This window comes from Cupressus sempervirens, chromosome 9 (genome assembly GCF_028749045.1).
Source record: "Cupressus sempervirens isolate cs-2001-9-10 chromosome 9, ASM2874904v1, whole genome shotgun sequence".
Classification (NCBI taxonomy): Eukaryota; Viridiplantae; Streptophyta; class Pinopsida; order Cupressales; family Cupressaceae; genus Cupressus; species Cupressus sempervirens.
This window is the reverse complement of record NC_143126.1, coordinates 754,290,590-754,309,459: the sequence shown is the minus strand read 5'-3', so window position 1 is coordinate 754,309,459 and position 18,870 is coordinate 754,290,590.

Below are 18,870 nucleotides of genomic sequence, written 5' to 3'. Positions count from 1 at the left end.
TTTATTTTTGTCAAAAAGGGATGGAGGCACTTGGAGAAGCTTTCAAAAAATATCAAATGGCTTAATCCCATGCCCATTGTATAGACTCAAAGGGATTTTATGATCTATTCAAAGGAAGAATTAAAGCCAAAGATCATGAACATATGGTATAATTTCCAGAGGATATAGTTAGAAATAAGTTCTCATTACAAGAGTAGGAACTTTGGAAGGAGAAGTGGAAAGTATAAAGCAAGGTCCTAGAATTTATAAATACTTTTGAGCCAAACTATGATCCTCTAGCTGATAGAAAATACTAGGTTCTGAAAGTAGATATGTTGATGGATAATTTTGTTAGGATTATGCATACTTTGAATGAGAAGAAATAAATTCTAACACAAGCATACCCTAACAAGGCCATTGAGGTTGAGAAAAGATTGGCAAGTAAAATGATTTTGAACCTAGGCTAGTACACATTGCAAAAAAGAGTTGGGTACATAATGGCTAGGAGAGTACAACTTGTTCCTCAATATAAAAGACAACACTCTAAAATTCCACCTACTTTGCATGTACCTAAGAAAAAAAATTTGGAGTAGACATCATCTTCTATGGTTGAAGACTATTCACCTACCTAGACCCCACTCAGGACAAATGATGAAGTATCCTTGAGGGAATAGTTGAGACAAATGGGAGGGGAGAGGTATATTGTAGTTACAACTATAGATATAGAAGGAGTACTTGAGGAACCTCCTATGCCAACACTAGCTCTCACTATCAGAGATTACAGAGGAAAGGAAATAGATCCTATGATAGCATAGGATTCTAAAATATTTATTGATGATGATAGTTTTTTCAATTCTAGAGCATTTGCTCAGTCCTTATGGAGAAGAAATATTGATACTTTTGAACCCAAGTGTAAAATAATCAAAGTAGAGCAACCTAATAGAAAGGACTATGAAATTGAAGAAGTTAAAAATAGTTCCATGGAGGAATTTTCATAAATAACCCCTAAAGGGGGAAGACAATTGTTAAAATATTTAGGAATTTTGATATTACCTGAGTGGGACATTGTAAATGCCATGGTTTTTGATGTTGTGAGGAAACTAAAAGACACTCAATTCAAAATTGAAGAAGATGTCTTGGAGGTCCATAAAGCATTGAAGTACAGTAATGATCATCAAGCATTGGTGATATGGTTCATTCAGAAGAAGGATAAAACTAGGGTACAAGAAGCCTCAAATGTTAAACATATAGGTAACCTCATGGTGTACAAGGTAGAAGAGGTAGATAGTGAAAAGGTGATATAGGAGCATCTAGTGGTGTAAGGACAATCTTGTATCACCCAAAAATATGCTTAGTTTTAGTTCATATTTAAATATTTTTCATTTTTAGATACCTATTTGGTTCAAATAAAGATTCCAACTCTCATAGCTCCACTATTAGTTTTCTAGGTTAGAGTTTTTGAGCACCTTGGGGTATGTACTAATGTAAAAAATAGGTTATTTTTTAATTGAGGAATAATTACAATGAGTTAGAGGGTTTAATTTTGATAAATGATTATAATTGTAATTTAAAGCACTCTAGAAAAAGAATCAGGTCAAAAGGCTTTACGGTTTGAAAGTTATTGCAGTTTTAAGTTGCTTAGAGACCTCTTAAGAGCACTTTAAAGTCAAATTTGAGGCACTAAAAAGCCTTTTATGGGCCCAAAAATGGGGGATGAGTGAAAATTTTCCATAGAGCTATAGAACACTTGAAGATCTTTTCGAAAATGTAAATGGTTCATCAATCAGAGTCCCAGATCAAAAGTTATGCCTTGCGAAAGTTGGACTACCATTTCTAGATTCTTCTAATTTTACATCAAATTGTGATATGTTTTCTAGAACCTTTTTTTTTGTAGGTGGATTCCAAATGGATATTATAAAATTTATTTCTAACCCTAAACCTAATTTTGTTTACTTAAGGACATTTTTGGCATTGTAAACGCAATTTTTGGTGGAGTTCAAGAGAAGATACTAGAGGAGGGTTTTTCTCCAGGATCATACAACATTGTAAGCCTATAGGGCATGTCTTTGGGTCTATTTTCATTTTACCAAATGTAGTAGTAGGTCACTTACAATAATAATATTCTCCTTTTCCTATTGTAGTCATTTTTGTCTTGAGTTGTGTCCTCATCAAGTGGTATCAGAGAAGGTTTTCCTGAGTGTGTAGATAGAGCACTGACTGTGAGGCAGTTTGCACCAAGATTGTGTGGTTGTGGGTTTTGATACAAGAAGATGCCTCCATAAGGGGAGCATGGTGGAAGGGTTAGATTTGTTACTCTTGAGGTTAGAGCCCTTCAGAGACAAGTCTAGGCATTGCAAGAGGAGATCCGTAGAGGGATGAATGTTGCCATAGGCGACAAAAGTGAGGAAGAAACTGAAGAAGAAGGAAATATTGGGCAAAAAGGGGAAGGAGACAAAGAAGTCCTAAACTAGTTAGAGAAGAAGCTTTTTAGGGCCATTTCCAAGACTAGAAAAAGACCTTAAATTAATGTCAACATGTTTTCATGAAACCTAAACCCAGATGAGTTGATTGACTGGATCAATGAGCTAGAGGAATATTTTGAGTATGAGGATATCATGGACCTTGATAGGATTAATTTTTTGAAGGCAAAAATGAAAGGCCAAGCCAAAATAGAGTGGCAATAGATTTAGTTGGAAAGAAATAGAAGAGGAAAGGAGAAAATCACAAGATGGGATCGCATGGTGGATAAACTAAAGAAGTAATTCATTCCTGTTGATTATGAGCTTAGTTTTTCAAGAAGATGCAAGGGTTAAAGAAAGAGGTAAAAGCTATCTAGAAATACATAGAGGGATTTTACAAAGTCCTTATTAGGGCAGGGCATGTAGAAGAAAATAAGGAGAAGGTTTCCCATTACCTTAGTGGTTTAAGACCTAGCATTCAGGAGGAGTTAAGTCTAGTTAGAATGACTAGCATTGAAGAGTCATACCAATTTGCATTTCAAGTTAAGGAGAAGCTAAAAAAAAAGTTTGATGGAAGGAAAAGAGCATGTATTCAAGGAGGAAGGGGGGGTGGTAGGTCATTTGGAGGCTAAAATGAGAATCAAAAGAAAAATGAAGATGTGGGTGCAAGCCAAAATCTAAGGAATGAGGGTTTCAACTACTCCCATGATCAAAACTTTGGAGATCTAAGAGGAAGAGGTAGAGCATGTGGACAAAGTTTTAGAAGAGGAGGCTTTTGTGGTATGTATTTTCATTATAATGAAGACCATCATGCCTTCAGATTCCCTCAACACCAAGGAAGGATAGATAGGAGAACTAATGGTCAAGCAAGGGTTGCTCATGTGGAGGATGATGCACAATCATCACATTTAGAGGATGAAAAAAGAAGAGAGGTTCTAATTAATGAAAGATTCTTACTGAGAGGTGAGATTGAACCTAGACAAAGGAGGAGTTTGTTTCATACCAGGTGTAAGTGCGAGGGTAAATGTTGTGATGTGATTATTGATGGTGGAAGCACTAACAACTTGGTGTTAGAGGAGATGGTCTCAAAGATAAAGCTCAAGAGGGAGAAACACCCCCAACCCTATCAGATTGCTTGGGTATAGGATGATCATAAGGTCCTAGTTACTAAGAAATGGTTGGTAAAGTTCAAGATTGGGAGTTACCATGATGAGAATCTATGTGACATCATTCCAATGCATGTCTATCATTTGTTGGGAAGTTCATGGCAGCTTGATAGGCATGCTATACATGATGGTCATGCAAATACATACTCTCTGAAAAAGGATGGAGTTTGTCACAAATTGAAGCCCTTAATAGAGGAGGGTGAAAAGGTATGTAGTAGTGCTAGGATATGTCTTGTTTATGGAAGAAATTTTTTGGATGGGATGAAACATGAGCACATGTGTTATGCTTTAATTCTTAGAAAAGATAATGAAGGTAGTAGTGAAATTCCACTTGGAATTTTAGGTCTATTGAGTATGGAGATGTCATCTCTGATAATGTTTCAAAAGGGTTGTTGTCATTAAGGAAAATAAATCATTAAATAGATTTAGTCCTTGGAGCTAGTTTTCCTAACAACCCTACTCATAGGATGACTCCTAATGAGACTAAGGAGCTAAATAGGCAAGTTCAGGAGCTATTGAGGAAAGGTTTGACTCGAGAGAGCCAGAGTCCATGTGTAGTACCTACATTACTAGAACTAAAGAAGGATGGAGAGTGGAGAATTTCTATAGACTCTTGAGCCATAAATAGAATAACCATCAAGTATCAATTTTCTTTGCCAAGAATGGATGACCTTATGGACTATTTGAGTGGAGCTCAATACTTCACAAAGATAGATCTCAAGAGTGGTTATCACTAGATATGGATATGAGAGGGAGATGAATAGAAGACTACATTCAAGACCAAGGAGGGTATATATGAGTGGTTAGTCATGCACTTTGTACTAACCAATGCACCAAGCACCTTCAAGCAGCTTATGAATGAGGTACTAAAGAATTTTTTGGAAAAATTTGTTATTGTCTATCTGGATGATATTTTGATTTTCAGTAAGTCTTTGGATGAGCATTTATTGCACATTTGTAGTGTCCTTGAAATGTTGAGGAAAGAGAAATTTTTTATTAATTTGAAGAAGTGTAGCTTTTTCAAAAGGGAGTTAGTCTATTGGAGGTTTTTTGTATCAGTTGACGGTCCCAAAATGGACCTAGAGAAGGTGAAAGTCATCTTGGAATGTCCTACTCCAAGGTCTTCCACTAAGGTGAGGTCATTCCATGGTCTGGCTAGTTTTTACATGAAGTTCATTATAAATTTTAGTAGTATATGTGAATTCCTAACTAAAACAGTAAGAGGGGATAGAAAAGAGTTCAAGTGGACTATCGGAGCTGCAAGGAGTTTTGAACTAAGAAGTTGACAAAGTAACCTGTGTTGGCACTTCCTAATTTCAACAAAGTATTTCAAGTAGATTTTAATGCTAGTGGTAGTACTATTTGGGTTGTGTTGAGCCAAGAAGTTAAACTTATTGCCTATTTTAGTGAAAATTTGAATGATGCAAAGAAGTATTCTATTTATGATCAGGAGTTCTATCCAATCATTTAGGCCTTAAAGAAATGGAAGCATTATTTGTTGCCAAAAGATTTTTTTTTGGATATTGATCACCAAGCATTGTAGTACCTAAATAGCCAAGGTAAATTGAATTAGAGACATTTAAAATGGGTAGAGTTCATGCAAAGCTATACATTTATATTCAAACATAGAAGTGAAAGGTCTAATAGGGTTGCAAATGCATTAAGTAGGAGATAGTTATTATTGACAATAATGTAGGTTGAAGTGGTTGGGTTTGATGAACTCAAGAATCTATACCCTAAGGATCCTAACTTTGCAGAGGCTTGGAAGTCTTGTAAAGAACCTGTTACTCTAAACAAGACTAGGTGGCTAGATTACATGATTTAGGATGGTATGTTGTTCAAGGAAGTCAATTGTGTATTCCAAGGAGTTCCATGAGGGAGAAATTGATCAAGGAGAAGCACAGTGGAGGGATGGCAGGACACTTTGGTTGAGATAAGACCATTACCTTTATTAGAGAATATTATTTTTGGCCTCAACTGTTATAGGATGTGAAGAATTTTGTCCAGAGTTGTCAAGTATGTCAAACAACCAAAGGATTTAGTTAAAATATTGGACTCTATCAACCATTTCTTGTTCCATTGAAGCTTTGGGAGGACATAATTGTGGATTTTGTTCTTAGATTTCCAAGGACACAAAGGGGTAATCACTCAGTATTTGTGGGCATTGATAGGTTCCCCAAGATGGCACATTTCATTCCATGCCATAAGACTCATGATGCAGTACATATTGTAGATTTGTTTTTCAAAGATGTGGTGAGGCTACATGGTCTCTTAAAAAGTATTATTTTTGAGAGAGATACAAAATTTGTGGGGTATTTCTAGAGGACTGTGTGTAATAAGTTGAAGAGAGAATTGAATTTTAGTTCTACACATCATCTCTAGACTAATGGAAAAATAGAAGTAGTAAATAGAAGTCTAAGAAATTTTCTGAGGTGTTTAGTAGGAGATAAACCCAAGGGATGGGATTTGATTCTACCAAAAGTAAAATTTTCTTACAATAATTCTATAAATAGGAGTATTGGTAGATCACCATTCCAAATTATGTATAGAAGTAGTCCAAGGACTGCACCAAAGCTGAGGAAGATGGAGTAAGGGGAGAGGACAAGTGTTGAGGCAAAAGACTTTGTTGAACATGTCACATATTAATTAGATGAACCTACAATATAAGGCTAGAGAAAATTAAAAGAGGAGATATAAGAAGTTGAAAGTTGGAGATCAGGTTATGATATAGTTGAGGAAGGAATGATTTCCAATGGGTACCTACAACAAGCTAAAGATGAAGAAATTTGGCCCCTAAAAAATTTTGAAGTAGCATGATTTATGGAATGCATATGAGGTGGGGTTACCAAATGAGATTCACATTTTTTCTATTTTCAATATTGTAGACTTAATAGAATATCATTATTATGGTGCATATGAGGATTTGATGTTGGAGCCATGTCCAATTCCTACTTCTATAAAGAAAGAGATTGAAGAAATTTTGGATAGTCACGTGGGTCAAAGTATCAAAAATAGATAGTATAAAGAATACCTGGTGAAGTGGAAAGGATGACCAATAGAAGACTCAACTTGGATATTTGTAGCAAAGGTTTCCCATTTGGGTTTTCCTCTACCACCCATAAAGTGATAGGGTCACTTTTCAATCTACCCTAGGTGTCTAATGTAGGAGCATCTAGTGGTGTAAGGACAATCCTATATCACCCAAAAATAGGCTTTGTATTAGTTTCTATTTTAAGTGTTTTCATTTTTGGATACCCATTTGGGTCAAATAAAGATTCCAACTCTCATAGCTTCACTATTGGTTTTTTGGGTTAGATTTTTTAAGCACCTTGGGATACGTGTCAATGTAGAAAATAGGTTATTTTTTAATTGAGCCATAATTATAATGAGTTAGAGGGTGCAAGTTGGAGGGATTATTATACTCATAATTTGAAGAACTCCAAAAAAATAATTAGGTCAAAAGGATTTACAGTCTGAAAGTTATTATAGTTTTAAGTTCCCTGGAGACCTCCTAAGAGCACTTCAAAGTAGAATTTGAGCCACTAAATGGCCTCATAGGAGCCTGAAATGGGGTACAAGTGAATCTTTTTCATAGGGCTATAGAGTGCTTGGAGAGCTTTCAAGAAATGTAAATGGTTCATTAATGAAGTCCTAGATCATAAGTTATGCCTCCCGGAAGTTGGACTACCATTTTTGCATTCTTCTAATTTTACACCGACTTCTAACATGTTTTATAGAACCCTCTATTTTGGAGGTGGATGCCAAATGGCATATTCTAAAATTTATTCCTAACCGTAAACCTAATTTGGTTTACTAAAGGACATTTATAGCATTGTAAAGGCAATTTTTGGTGGAGTTCGAGAGAAGGTATTGGAGGAGGGTTTTTCTCTAGGTTCATACAACATTGTAAGCCTATAGGGTACATCTTTGGATCTATTTTCATTGTACTAAATGTAGTAGTAGATCACTTCTAATAATAATGTTCCCCTTTTCCTATTGCATTCATTTTTTTCTTGGGTTGTGTCCTCAAAGGTGTCTCGCATGACCAAGGAAATGGTGGGTTTTGGAGTTGTTGTTGCTGCAAAATACAAGAATAAATTCTTAGAGCTCAATGCTACGTTTAAAGAGATGCTAAAGGAATATGAGGAAATAGGAAATAGGATAAATCAATTGGAGGCTCAAGTGGCCAAAACAGATAAGAAACTTGGAAAAGAATAATGGGAGAATCTAGTTAGCCTAGGATTGCTTATCCTCCTCATCCCCCAATTGAAACATTCAAGTCAACTTCACTCATAGAGCTACCAAATACTCAATAGAGACCACAATTTTATATAGCTAAGGCATTTGAAGAGGAGAAGAGCAAACTTTGGGCATTACATGTGGAATTGAATGACCAATATGAGGACAAAATCAAAAAAAAATCTTGTATCTTGTAGATAAAATTGACTGGCCCACATTTTATGAGCAATTGGTAAAGATAATGGACATGTGGAATGAGATAAAAAGTACTGAGGATACTCTAAAGACAATTATGAACAAATGGAGTAGAAGGGATAAAGATGTCACTCTTTTATCTATTTTAGTCATTAGTCTGTCTTGTGAATAGATAGAAAAAACCTTTGACATGACTAATGATCTCTCTAATTTTGATGATAAGAGGGTTGTAGTGTCAAAGAGAATCATAATCTATTTCTCAAAGTATCTTGCTGAAAATTTTGAACTTTTCTCCCATGCACTCAGGAAAATAGATAAACTAAAAGACAAGGTAGAATGGGCCAAAGAATTAGATGATTTGTTATGCCTTCAAATTAATGAGGTTATAAATGAAAAGGGGAGTGTATGGTGGGAAAAAACAATTGAAGAAGTTGTTAAAGTTCAAATATTCTTTGATTCCCTTAGGGAAGAATTTATTGAAGTAAATAAATTAGGAGATTTTGTTTTAAGGAAGCAACATGAGGTATTGAGTTTTAATTGGCCATATGAAACACTTTTTGACAAGTGGATGGTGGATGTTGTACATTCAAAATAGTTAGTACTTGGTGAAACTGATGAAGATGAGGTGGACCAAGATGGGTTACAAATAATTGATACATCAGTTAAAGTAGAAGAATCAAGTATAAATATTAGTTTGTGAGTACAAGATGACCTAGATGGAGAACCATGAGTTAAAGTCAACATTCAAATATCAAAGCCTAGTCAATCACAAGTAAGTCCTGTATATGTGAAAATGTAGGCTATGCTAACAAACACACTTCAACATGGTCCTTGTTTGCGGATTCATCCTAGAATGAACATTGGATTGTTCATCCAAGAATCAGCCAACAAAGTGACCTGTTGGCTTCTATCTAAAGGGAATTGCTTGTTAGATATCCTCAAATTTGAGGTGTTAAGCAACCAGATCCTCTAAGAATGAAGGATTTAAAAGAAAATGCGACTAATCTATATGATATGCAAGTAATCTAGATGAAGTGTAAGCAATTAATCTAGGAAATAGAAGGCATTAATCTAAATGTATGCATTTTTATTTTAAATGAGAATTTAAATGCAATAACAATATGAAATCTAGAAAGTTGAGTACTCAATTCGAAAAAAATTTAATACTATTCGAATTCTCACCTCTATAATGAGGAAATGAGGGTCTCTTAAATAGACTTTCCTAGAATCCATCAATAGTTGAGATCAATTTCAATCAACAGTTGAGATTGAAAATGAATTTTAGTCATAAAGGAAGATTCCCAAATCAAAGGGAGTTAACTGGCTCAGATTTGAGTGTAAGAGTCAGTCAACTCAGATAGACTTTAGTGTAAAAGCAAGTGATCTTGGTCACTTCTAATTTGATCAGCAGTGAACTGGGAATTTCCTTTTTGAACTGAAGAGAGATTTTGGAGAGATATTTAATTTAATAAAATGAGATATGCTCTCATAATTACCTTTTTCATTTAATTAAATAATTCTATTTAATTAATTAGAGGCACTTTTCTTATTTAATTAAATAAATTCATTTAATTAATTAGGAATAACTTCCCATTTAATTAAATAACTTTGTTTTAATTAATTAGAAGTAAGTTCTCCATTAAATAATTTCGTATAATTAATTTAAATAGGCATTTTTATTAAATTAAATAAATTTTAATTCCATAGTACATTAGCCTTAGGATAAAATTTAATTTAATTAAAGTATAAGTACTTAATAATTAAATTAAATATTAATCAATAGGTTTAATGTGACTAATATGAGTAAATACTATAGGAATTAAATAATAAGCATGATGAATGCAGATTAGGGTTTTATGCATCTGACAATTAAGTCAAGTAGCGAGTAGCAGAATAAGAATTTGCCTAGTGAAATAGGACTTAAGATTGATCAGAAATAGATCAAAATTGGTATCATTGAAATGAGCCAATTTTGGGGTATTACATTTTGCCCCTCTTTGAATGAATGTGTGAGCAGCGCGTTCAATTCAAAGAAAAATTAGAAAGCGTGATGCGAAGATGAGATTGGTTTTGAAGTTGATGACACGAAGACCAATTTATAAGTTTTTAAGGACCATCTCTAGAATAGAGCTTAATACTAAGGGATCCAAATAGAGCACTTAGATACCTAAGATTGATAGCATTTAAAAGACTATCTCCAGAATGGAGCGTAATCTTTAAGGATCCAGACAAAACATCTAGATACCTGAAATTGATAATCATTTAAAAGGTTTCTTCATAATGAAGTTTGACCTTTAAGGATCTAGATAGAACACCTAGATACCTAAGATTGAAAAAAGATAACAAGGTCCAATCATGAGTCGTAGAATCATCCCCAAAACAAGGCTTGATCCTCAGGAGTCGAGGTTTAAACTGTCCCAATACCTGTCCATCAAACTTTGAGAAGAGTTTTTATAAGATTGATCAGTTGATGAAAAGATAAGATAGATAGCAAAGATGCCAGATAGGAGGGAGCAAGATGCCATGAGTGATGAGATGCCCCAAGTGATAAGGACATAAGATGGGAACCAGATGCCCCAAGCAATGAGATTGAGATTGAGTTGAAATTCAGTTCAATGATGTAATCATCCTGCCCCCTCAGGAGAAAAATTGAAAGATGACAGACTAGAAATATGATGTAGTTGGCATAAATAGATATTGGAGAAATCCAAGATTTAGTAGAATATGGAAGAGATCAGAATGATCAGAAGATGATTCAAAGTCAATTCAACATGGTTTTGAGATCTAGAAGACCAAGTTTGACCATTAGTTGACTAGAATTAAGCAAAGTTGACTTTGAGTTGAAGATTTTCAAAATGAATTTTGAAAATATGAAGAATTTAGAATTGAAAGGATTCTAGGAATTCGAAGATATCAGATAAATTTGGGCTGCACAAACGTTTAATCGCGTCGGTCTCCAAAATTTTAAAACGCATTTTTGAGGCACTTAGGTGTGTCAAATTTTGAATTCGATCTCGAAAATGGATTCAAAGTAGCCAAAATAGCCAAGAGGATGATTGATCGATTATTTGTGGAGTCATTAAAAAACATGATACTTTGAAGAGATCAGCAATCCCTCATCATAGAAGGTGAAAGTAGATTTGCAATTGAATTGCATGCTTATGCAAGTGAAGTATGCAATGCAAGACTATGTTAAATGAAACCCTAGGTCTGGTTACTGAGCCTCGACACTTTATCATCACTAGACATAGAACAAAGCTCATATGTTATACAATTCTCACTGACATTGCAATCATGGGAATATGAATAGAACATATGTTATAGGTTTTTCATGATTAAATGTAAGCATTCAAGACACAAGAAGCCAGAATGACCAGAACATTCGTCCCTTTTAATATAGAAATTCAACATAAGCATCAAAGCATAAACGCTAGGATGACTAGAATGTTGCTTGCATGACAAGCACACCAAACATACGAGAGATTCATCTCATGCTTAGTATTTAGTAAGTATTCTGTCTACAACAACTCTTGCATTTGTAACTTGAGACAAAAGTGTGCTAGGTATACTCGTAGTGACCCATACATTCACTTAGTAGGACAAGTATTAGTATTTACTATAGCATGAATATTTCACTCCAACAAACAAGGAGAAGTACCAATATTATTGATGTACTCATATAAAAGGAGTCAAGGTACACATGGCCATCCAATATGAGATAGAGGCTCTTATAGTGGGCATGCCTTTTATAGGAATAGATCAACCTATTAGAACTAAACCATAGACAAAAAGCAAAGAAAAGATCATGCCCCCTGTCATTACTTCTCTAGTTGAAGATGACATCATCGAGTTGCTCGAGGAGATATGATAAAGAAAAACAAAGAAAACAAAGAAAATACTCAACATATCCAAACAAGTATATCATTTTTAAGTTCAATGTTTTGGGATTGATGTCAAGTGTTAGTGTCTAGAACATGTTTGAAAGAAATTTCTTCAGTAGGGTGATGACAGTAGGCAGACGCAGTAAGAACGACTAGTGACTGAGGTCAAAGAGGAATCTTCATGATGAAGAACCTAAGAAGGACTGAGTGATAGTAGATAGACACAGCTAGGATGACTGGTGATCGACACAAGAGATATTTTCCATAAAAGAATCTAGAGACATGACCTTAGCAATAGTAGGAAGACATAGCTAAAATGACTGGTGACTGTTGCAAAAGAGATTCTATGAGGAGAATCTTGAAAAGAGTGACACTAGCGACAATAGGTAGATGTAGTGAGGATCACTGGTGACTGTCATGAAGGAGACTCTATGAGGAGAATCAAAAAATAGTGACACTAGCAACAGTAGGCAGATGCAGTGAGGACCACTGGTGACTGTTGCGAAGGAGATTTTATGAGGAGAATCAAAAATAGTGACACTAGCGATAGTAGGCAGATGCAGTGAGAACCACTAGTGACTGTCGCGAAGGAGATTCTATGAGGAGAATCTTGAAAAGAGTGACACTAGCAATAGTAGGCAAATGCAATGAGGACCACTGGTGACTATCGTGAAGGAGATTCTATGAGGAGAATCTCAAAAATAGTGACACTAAGGGGGAATGCCCTCGAGCTGTGACAAGACTCAATCCATGGATACATGAGCAAAAAGTAGGAAAAGCATGAAAGTGACTATACAAAATATCCAAAAGATGTGCTGCAAGATGGAGCATTGAGAACAAGAGGTGCCTTTTTACCAAGTTTTCACTTCTTGGCAGGATTTCTTTTTTTTCCTACCATGATGCCTGTTTCCAAGTTTTCACTAATGGAACTTTTCTTGTTTTTCAATTTTTTTGTATTTTTCTTTTTTTTGATTTTTTTGTATTTTTTAGATTTTTCAATTTTTTTGGTGTTACCAAGGCGCCTATTGCTAGGTTTTCACTAGGGTAACAATTTTTTCAAGACTTTTTTTGATTTTTAGATTTTTTCAGGACATATAGATATGTACAAAGAGTTTGCTAATATTAAATCAACTGTTGGAGAGTGTTGGCAAGTTCTTTAAGCACTTCTCCTTCAGTTGTGGAAAGATGATAAGTGCCAGATCCATATACTATAGTGATGATGTACAGACCGAGCCAATTTGGTTCAAACATTCCCTTTTGTACTCGCTATTGTTGATTCTTGGGGTTCTCTCTAAGGACAAGATCACCTAGCTAGAAGTCACATGGCCTGACCCTCTAATTGTAGCTTTTTGCCATTTTTTGTTGATATGCTCATAGATGATCACATGCCACTTGTTGTCATTCATACAGTAACACAAGGTCTTGAACCTGAGCTATCCTATAGTCATCATTAGTAATAAGGCCTTTCATAGAGATTCTCAAGGTAGGAATCTTGACCTCTATTGGAAGCATAGCATTTGCCCCATACACCAACGCAAAGGGAGTTGTGCCCATTGGAGTTCTAATGCTTGTCCTATATACCCACAAAGTTGGATTGATCTGGAGATGCTAGTCTCTCCCTAATTTACTGACTGTGTGATGAAGAATTTTGAGGATCACCTTATTGGATGCCTTAGCCTGGCCATTACCCTAGGGGTAATAAATGGAAGACCAATGTTGTGTGATTCTGAATTTCTTGCATAGTTCTTTGAGGTCTTTATTCTTGAATTTTCCTCGATTATCAATAATGATTGAGGATGGTACACCATATCTACAGATGATGTAGTTTGTGATAAAAAGTATTATAGTTTTTCCATCAAAAACTATGAGAGGTACTACCTCTACCCATTTCGTGAAATAATCTATAGCCGTGATGATGAACTTATGTCCATTAGAGGAGGTTGGGTGAATCTACCCCACCAAGTCGAAGGGCCATTGTTGAAATAGCCATGTTGTAGTAGAGGGAATCAGCTCTCTAGTTAGAGGGTGGATGATATTCTCGTGTAGCTGACAGTGCTTGCAAGACCTAGCATACTTGATAGCTTCTTGCTCCATTTTAGGCCAGTAGTAACCAGCACAAAGGAGTTTTTGGGCTAGTGTCAAGCCATTGGAATGAGATTCGCAAATGCCCTCATGAATGTTAATTAGTGTGCATTTGGACTCTTCAGGTTCTAAACACCTAAGGAGTGTTTCGTTGAGACCTATCCTATATAGATTTTCAGCAATAATGACATAATGCAAAGCATTACAGATTAGGTAACGTTTCTCATTTTGAGTCAGACCTTTCAGAATGGTTTTATTATGAAGGTAGGAATAGATGTGATGGTAGCAAGATGATTCTTGTCCTATAATAGAACAGATCATCCTAGAATCAGGGGTGTCATAGGCTGGGTAGTGTAACGCTTCCACCAAGAACTCATGTTGGAGATTATTTTTTGGCATTTGTAGTAGGGAGGCCAGAGTGGCCATGGTGTTAGCCGCTTTATTATCTACTCGTGGAACTTGCTGGAAGGTGATGTGTGCAAAATACTTCTTCAAATCATCAACCATGCACTTGTAAGGAATTATTTTCTCATCCTTTGTTTGATACACATCATTTATTTGGTTGATAACAAGTTGAGAGTCACCATTGAGAGTCACCAAAGATGTCTAACTGATCCACTCTCCATTCAGCTGCTATTTTCATGCCATTGATCAAAGCCTCATATTCAGCAATGTTATTTGTACAAGGAAATGGAATCTTGTACACTTTGGTCAATGAGTATCTTTGTGGTGTAATAAAGAGTAATCCAGCACCTAATCCCTATGCATGAAGGACCCATCGAAGAACATAGCCCATGTATGGTACGTGAGTGTTAGAATTGACTCATCTAGGAAATCAATGTTCATTGGTAAAAGACTCTATATGGGTGCCTCAACCAATTGGTCTGCAATTGCCTATCCCATGTTGAAGTGTATGTGTTAGCAATGACCCAATTTTGGGGTATTACAAGTCCAATGGTCACACACTCTAAGGAATGACAACTATATCAAAGCCAATCACAACATTGCTCAACAACAAAGAATCTACAATCAAAGTAGTCCCACATAGGAATATTCATGATGTAAACCATTATATTGTACCAATTTTTATCTTAAGGATAGTTGTCATTGTTCTCTAGGTCTGAAGCTTGTTGCATCTCATGCTACACAAATGAGATTCCAAGGCTAGAGAAAGGGTCAGAACTACTGTATAATTTTTAGTTTTTTCTAGGTTTACATTTGGTCCAGTTTCCTTGATGTTAAATTTTGTGATGTATTTTCTCTACTAATTTGAAGATACATTAACATTTAAGGATCATTATGTCTTTTCCTAAGTTGTTTTCTCTGAGTCTTGTCTCCATTCTTAATGACTGATTATCTTGAGGTTGTATGGGAAAATCTTATTCAAATTAATGCAACTAGGTAGGTTGTATATCATTTTGCTATTTCTTTTAATTCAATGAATTAAGTAAATGCTTCAGTGATATGATAGGATTTCTAGGAAATAAGAAGGATGTGCATAAGAATGAGTTTTAGGGTGATTTTTTAATAGTATTGGTTACAATGCAATCAATTAGGTCTTGAAATAGTTGTATAGACTCTAAATCCCAATGAATGAGGCATTGATCAATTATTTTAGTTTACTTATGAAGATATCACGAATAAGCATCAAGCAAAATCTCCAAAAATTAAATCAATTTTACTTTAATGTATGAAGAGTATAATAGCTGGTTATTATTTGGCTGCATCTAATTTCTGTGTTTTGGTTAGCTGATGTTACCCAGAATTATATGTAGATATGAGAAGATTTATGACTAAAAATTTGATTCTAAGGGATGATTACTATGAATGAATATCATTAAGAGAGTGAAGTGTAAAGATGATATTTAATTTTGAAACATTTTATCCCCCAGGTGCACCCGCCTTGGTTTTATAGAGAAAGAGTAGAAAATCTTTATGATTTTGTTGTACTCTAGGTCTAAAGCTTATTGCATCTCATGCTATATAAATGAGATTTCAAGGCTAGAGAAAGGGTCTGAACTATTATGTAATTTTTAGTTTTTGTTGGGTTTACATTCAGTCTAGTTTCCTTGGTGTCAATTTTGTGATGTATTTTCTCTGCAAATCTAAAGATACATTAACATTTAAGGATTTTATTTTCTTGTCCTAATTTGTTCTAAGTTTTATTCCAATATTATATGATTTTCAATGAAAATTAATACAAAGATGAATTACCACCATATCTATTTTTTCTTAGTCTTGTCTCCATTCTTATTGACTAGTTATCTTGAGGTTGTATGGGCAAAGCTTATTCAATTTAATGCAACTAAGATAGGTTATATATTAAGAAGGATATGCATAAGAATGAGATTTAGGGTGTATTGTTGATAGTATTGGTTGCAATGCAATCAATTAGGTCAAAATAGTTCAATAGACTCTGAATCCCAATGAATGAGGCATTGATCAATTATTTCAATTTACATATGAAGATATCATGAATAAGCATCAAGAAAAATTTCAAAAAATTAAATTAATTTTACTTTAATGTATGAAGAGTATCATAGTTGGTTATTACTTGGTTGCATCTAATTTCTATGTTTTGGTCAGTTGATGTTACCTAGAATTATATGTGTATATGAGAAGATTTATGACCAAATATATGTTGTAAGGGATGAATACTATGAATGAATATCATTAAGAGAGTTAAGTGTAAATATGATATTTAGTTTTCAACCCTTTTATCCCCCAAGTGCACTTGCCTTGGTTTTATAGAGCCTAAAGAGTAGAAAATCTTTATGATTTTGTTGAATTTGAGTCTAGATCTAAGGACTTCTTAGTTGAGCATAGGAAATAGCTAATCCTTAGACTAATTTTCTCTTCACTATTAAAGTTGATGAAATATTAACCCCATAGCTTCCAAGAATCACCTATATACAAATAGCTATCACACAAAGAGAGAAATAAAAGCTATAGAGGCTAAAATTCCCAGATTGATAGATGAGACATTCTTGATGAGAAAAAAAGAAAGATTATTATTATCAAAAGTGAATTGAATAAAATTATAAAGAGATCAATCCTTATAACAGGAGATCAAAACCCTAATAGGAAAAACCTAAGTTGCATGATAATAATTAATAAAATAATTAATTATTATATGCCCAAAGTTTAGCTTAAGTAAACTAGAGATAATAAGTGACTTAATAATTAAATAAAAATTATTTAATTAATAAGACAATATCTTATTACTCTAACACCCCCCCTTAAGAGAAACTGAGGGAATAGCTAAAAACCTAGAAACTACTATTGAACGACAATTTGGGTCTAGACAACAAGGCCTGATAAGGTACCCAAGCACAACCAAATCTCTTTAAAGAGGGGAAATAAAGAAAACCACATAGGAAAATCCCTACTCCAAAAAGAGATGGAAAGAATGTTCTAGAAGATAGGAACAAAAGATGATCATGAAGAACACCACTAAAGCATGAAGTTACAAACACTACTAAACTACTAATCTGAAGAACCTCCACTATATAGAACATAACCAGGTAGAGAAGACTAAGTCTAAAGAGTGGATCAATCAATAATGAAAGGTATCTTCATGGCCTCTAAAAATAAGAATGAAAGAATGTTTATATGGTAAATGATCCATCTCACCAAAATATATAGGTATCTAGCCACTGCAATTGCTTAGTATATAGAATCAAATATTGAATACATAGCTCACTCCATTGAACCAAGAAAATAATAGAACCAGCATAATCCCCCTTTAATGATAAGAGGTAAGACATGAACACTAAAGCTGAATGCAATGTCTCCTATAGAAAGAAGAACTAGGAACATCGAGAATGCAAAAGAAGTACAAATACCTATGCTAGCATGTGCCATCAACACATCATGAGGCTAATGTCATGGAAGGAACACTCACTTAACAAAGGAAGATGGTGAATATGGGCAACATAAAATCTCCGAAGGTAGTTTATAATGTAATGTGAACAAAAAAAATACAAGATGTCCAAGATCCAGAAATGCAATAGAGTGACACTTTATCTTGGTGCATTCACAAAAATACTACAAAAGGATTTCATGAAAGATCAAAATAGACATAAGGCTGATATAAAAAATAGTACAACCCATGAAAAATCATCTAAAGCAACAAAATTGATCTTTAGACCTGAAATAAACAAGATATCCACCAGAATGCAAAGGACTGAATAGAATGTACCTAGAGCATAATCTAGATAAAAACTAATATTTACCAGAAAGAGATATCATCTACCTTTCCAACAATATAAAGAATCCCCAAAATTAGAGATCAAATGCTCAAGATATGTCTCCTAGAGTGCAAAATAGAACTTAGATTTGACTACATAAATAAGAAACCAAATAGCATCAAAAGTCAAAATAACCTACACCATCTTGATGGGATTGAAAAGATCTTTCCAATGATATAATATTTATAAAAGAATACTTCTGTATGACCAAGATATGGCCAAAAAACCACAGACAACTTTTTAAGACAAAACAAATAAAAAAAGAGATAGTTTGAAGGCCATAAAATTTTGGCTTCAAGATTGATGATGTCACACCTATGGCTATTAGACCCCTCTGTCGGCACTTGGACTAACATGCATTAGTACCATGCTGACATATGCATGCCCTCAATGATGTAAGCATCACATGCTTTTTAAAAAATAATAAATAATAAATAAAGAAAGTGTTTTTTGAAACTTTTTTTTTTTCGGAAAATATGTGCTTCTTTTTTAAAGTGTTTTCTTCCTTTTTTGTTTTTTGATTTATTTATTTGATAAAAAATAAATTGTTGCATCATGAAGCGTGCCCAAATCTGGTAGTAATTCTTTGCCTCAAATTTCAACTATGTCCAAATTGAGC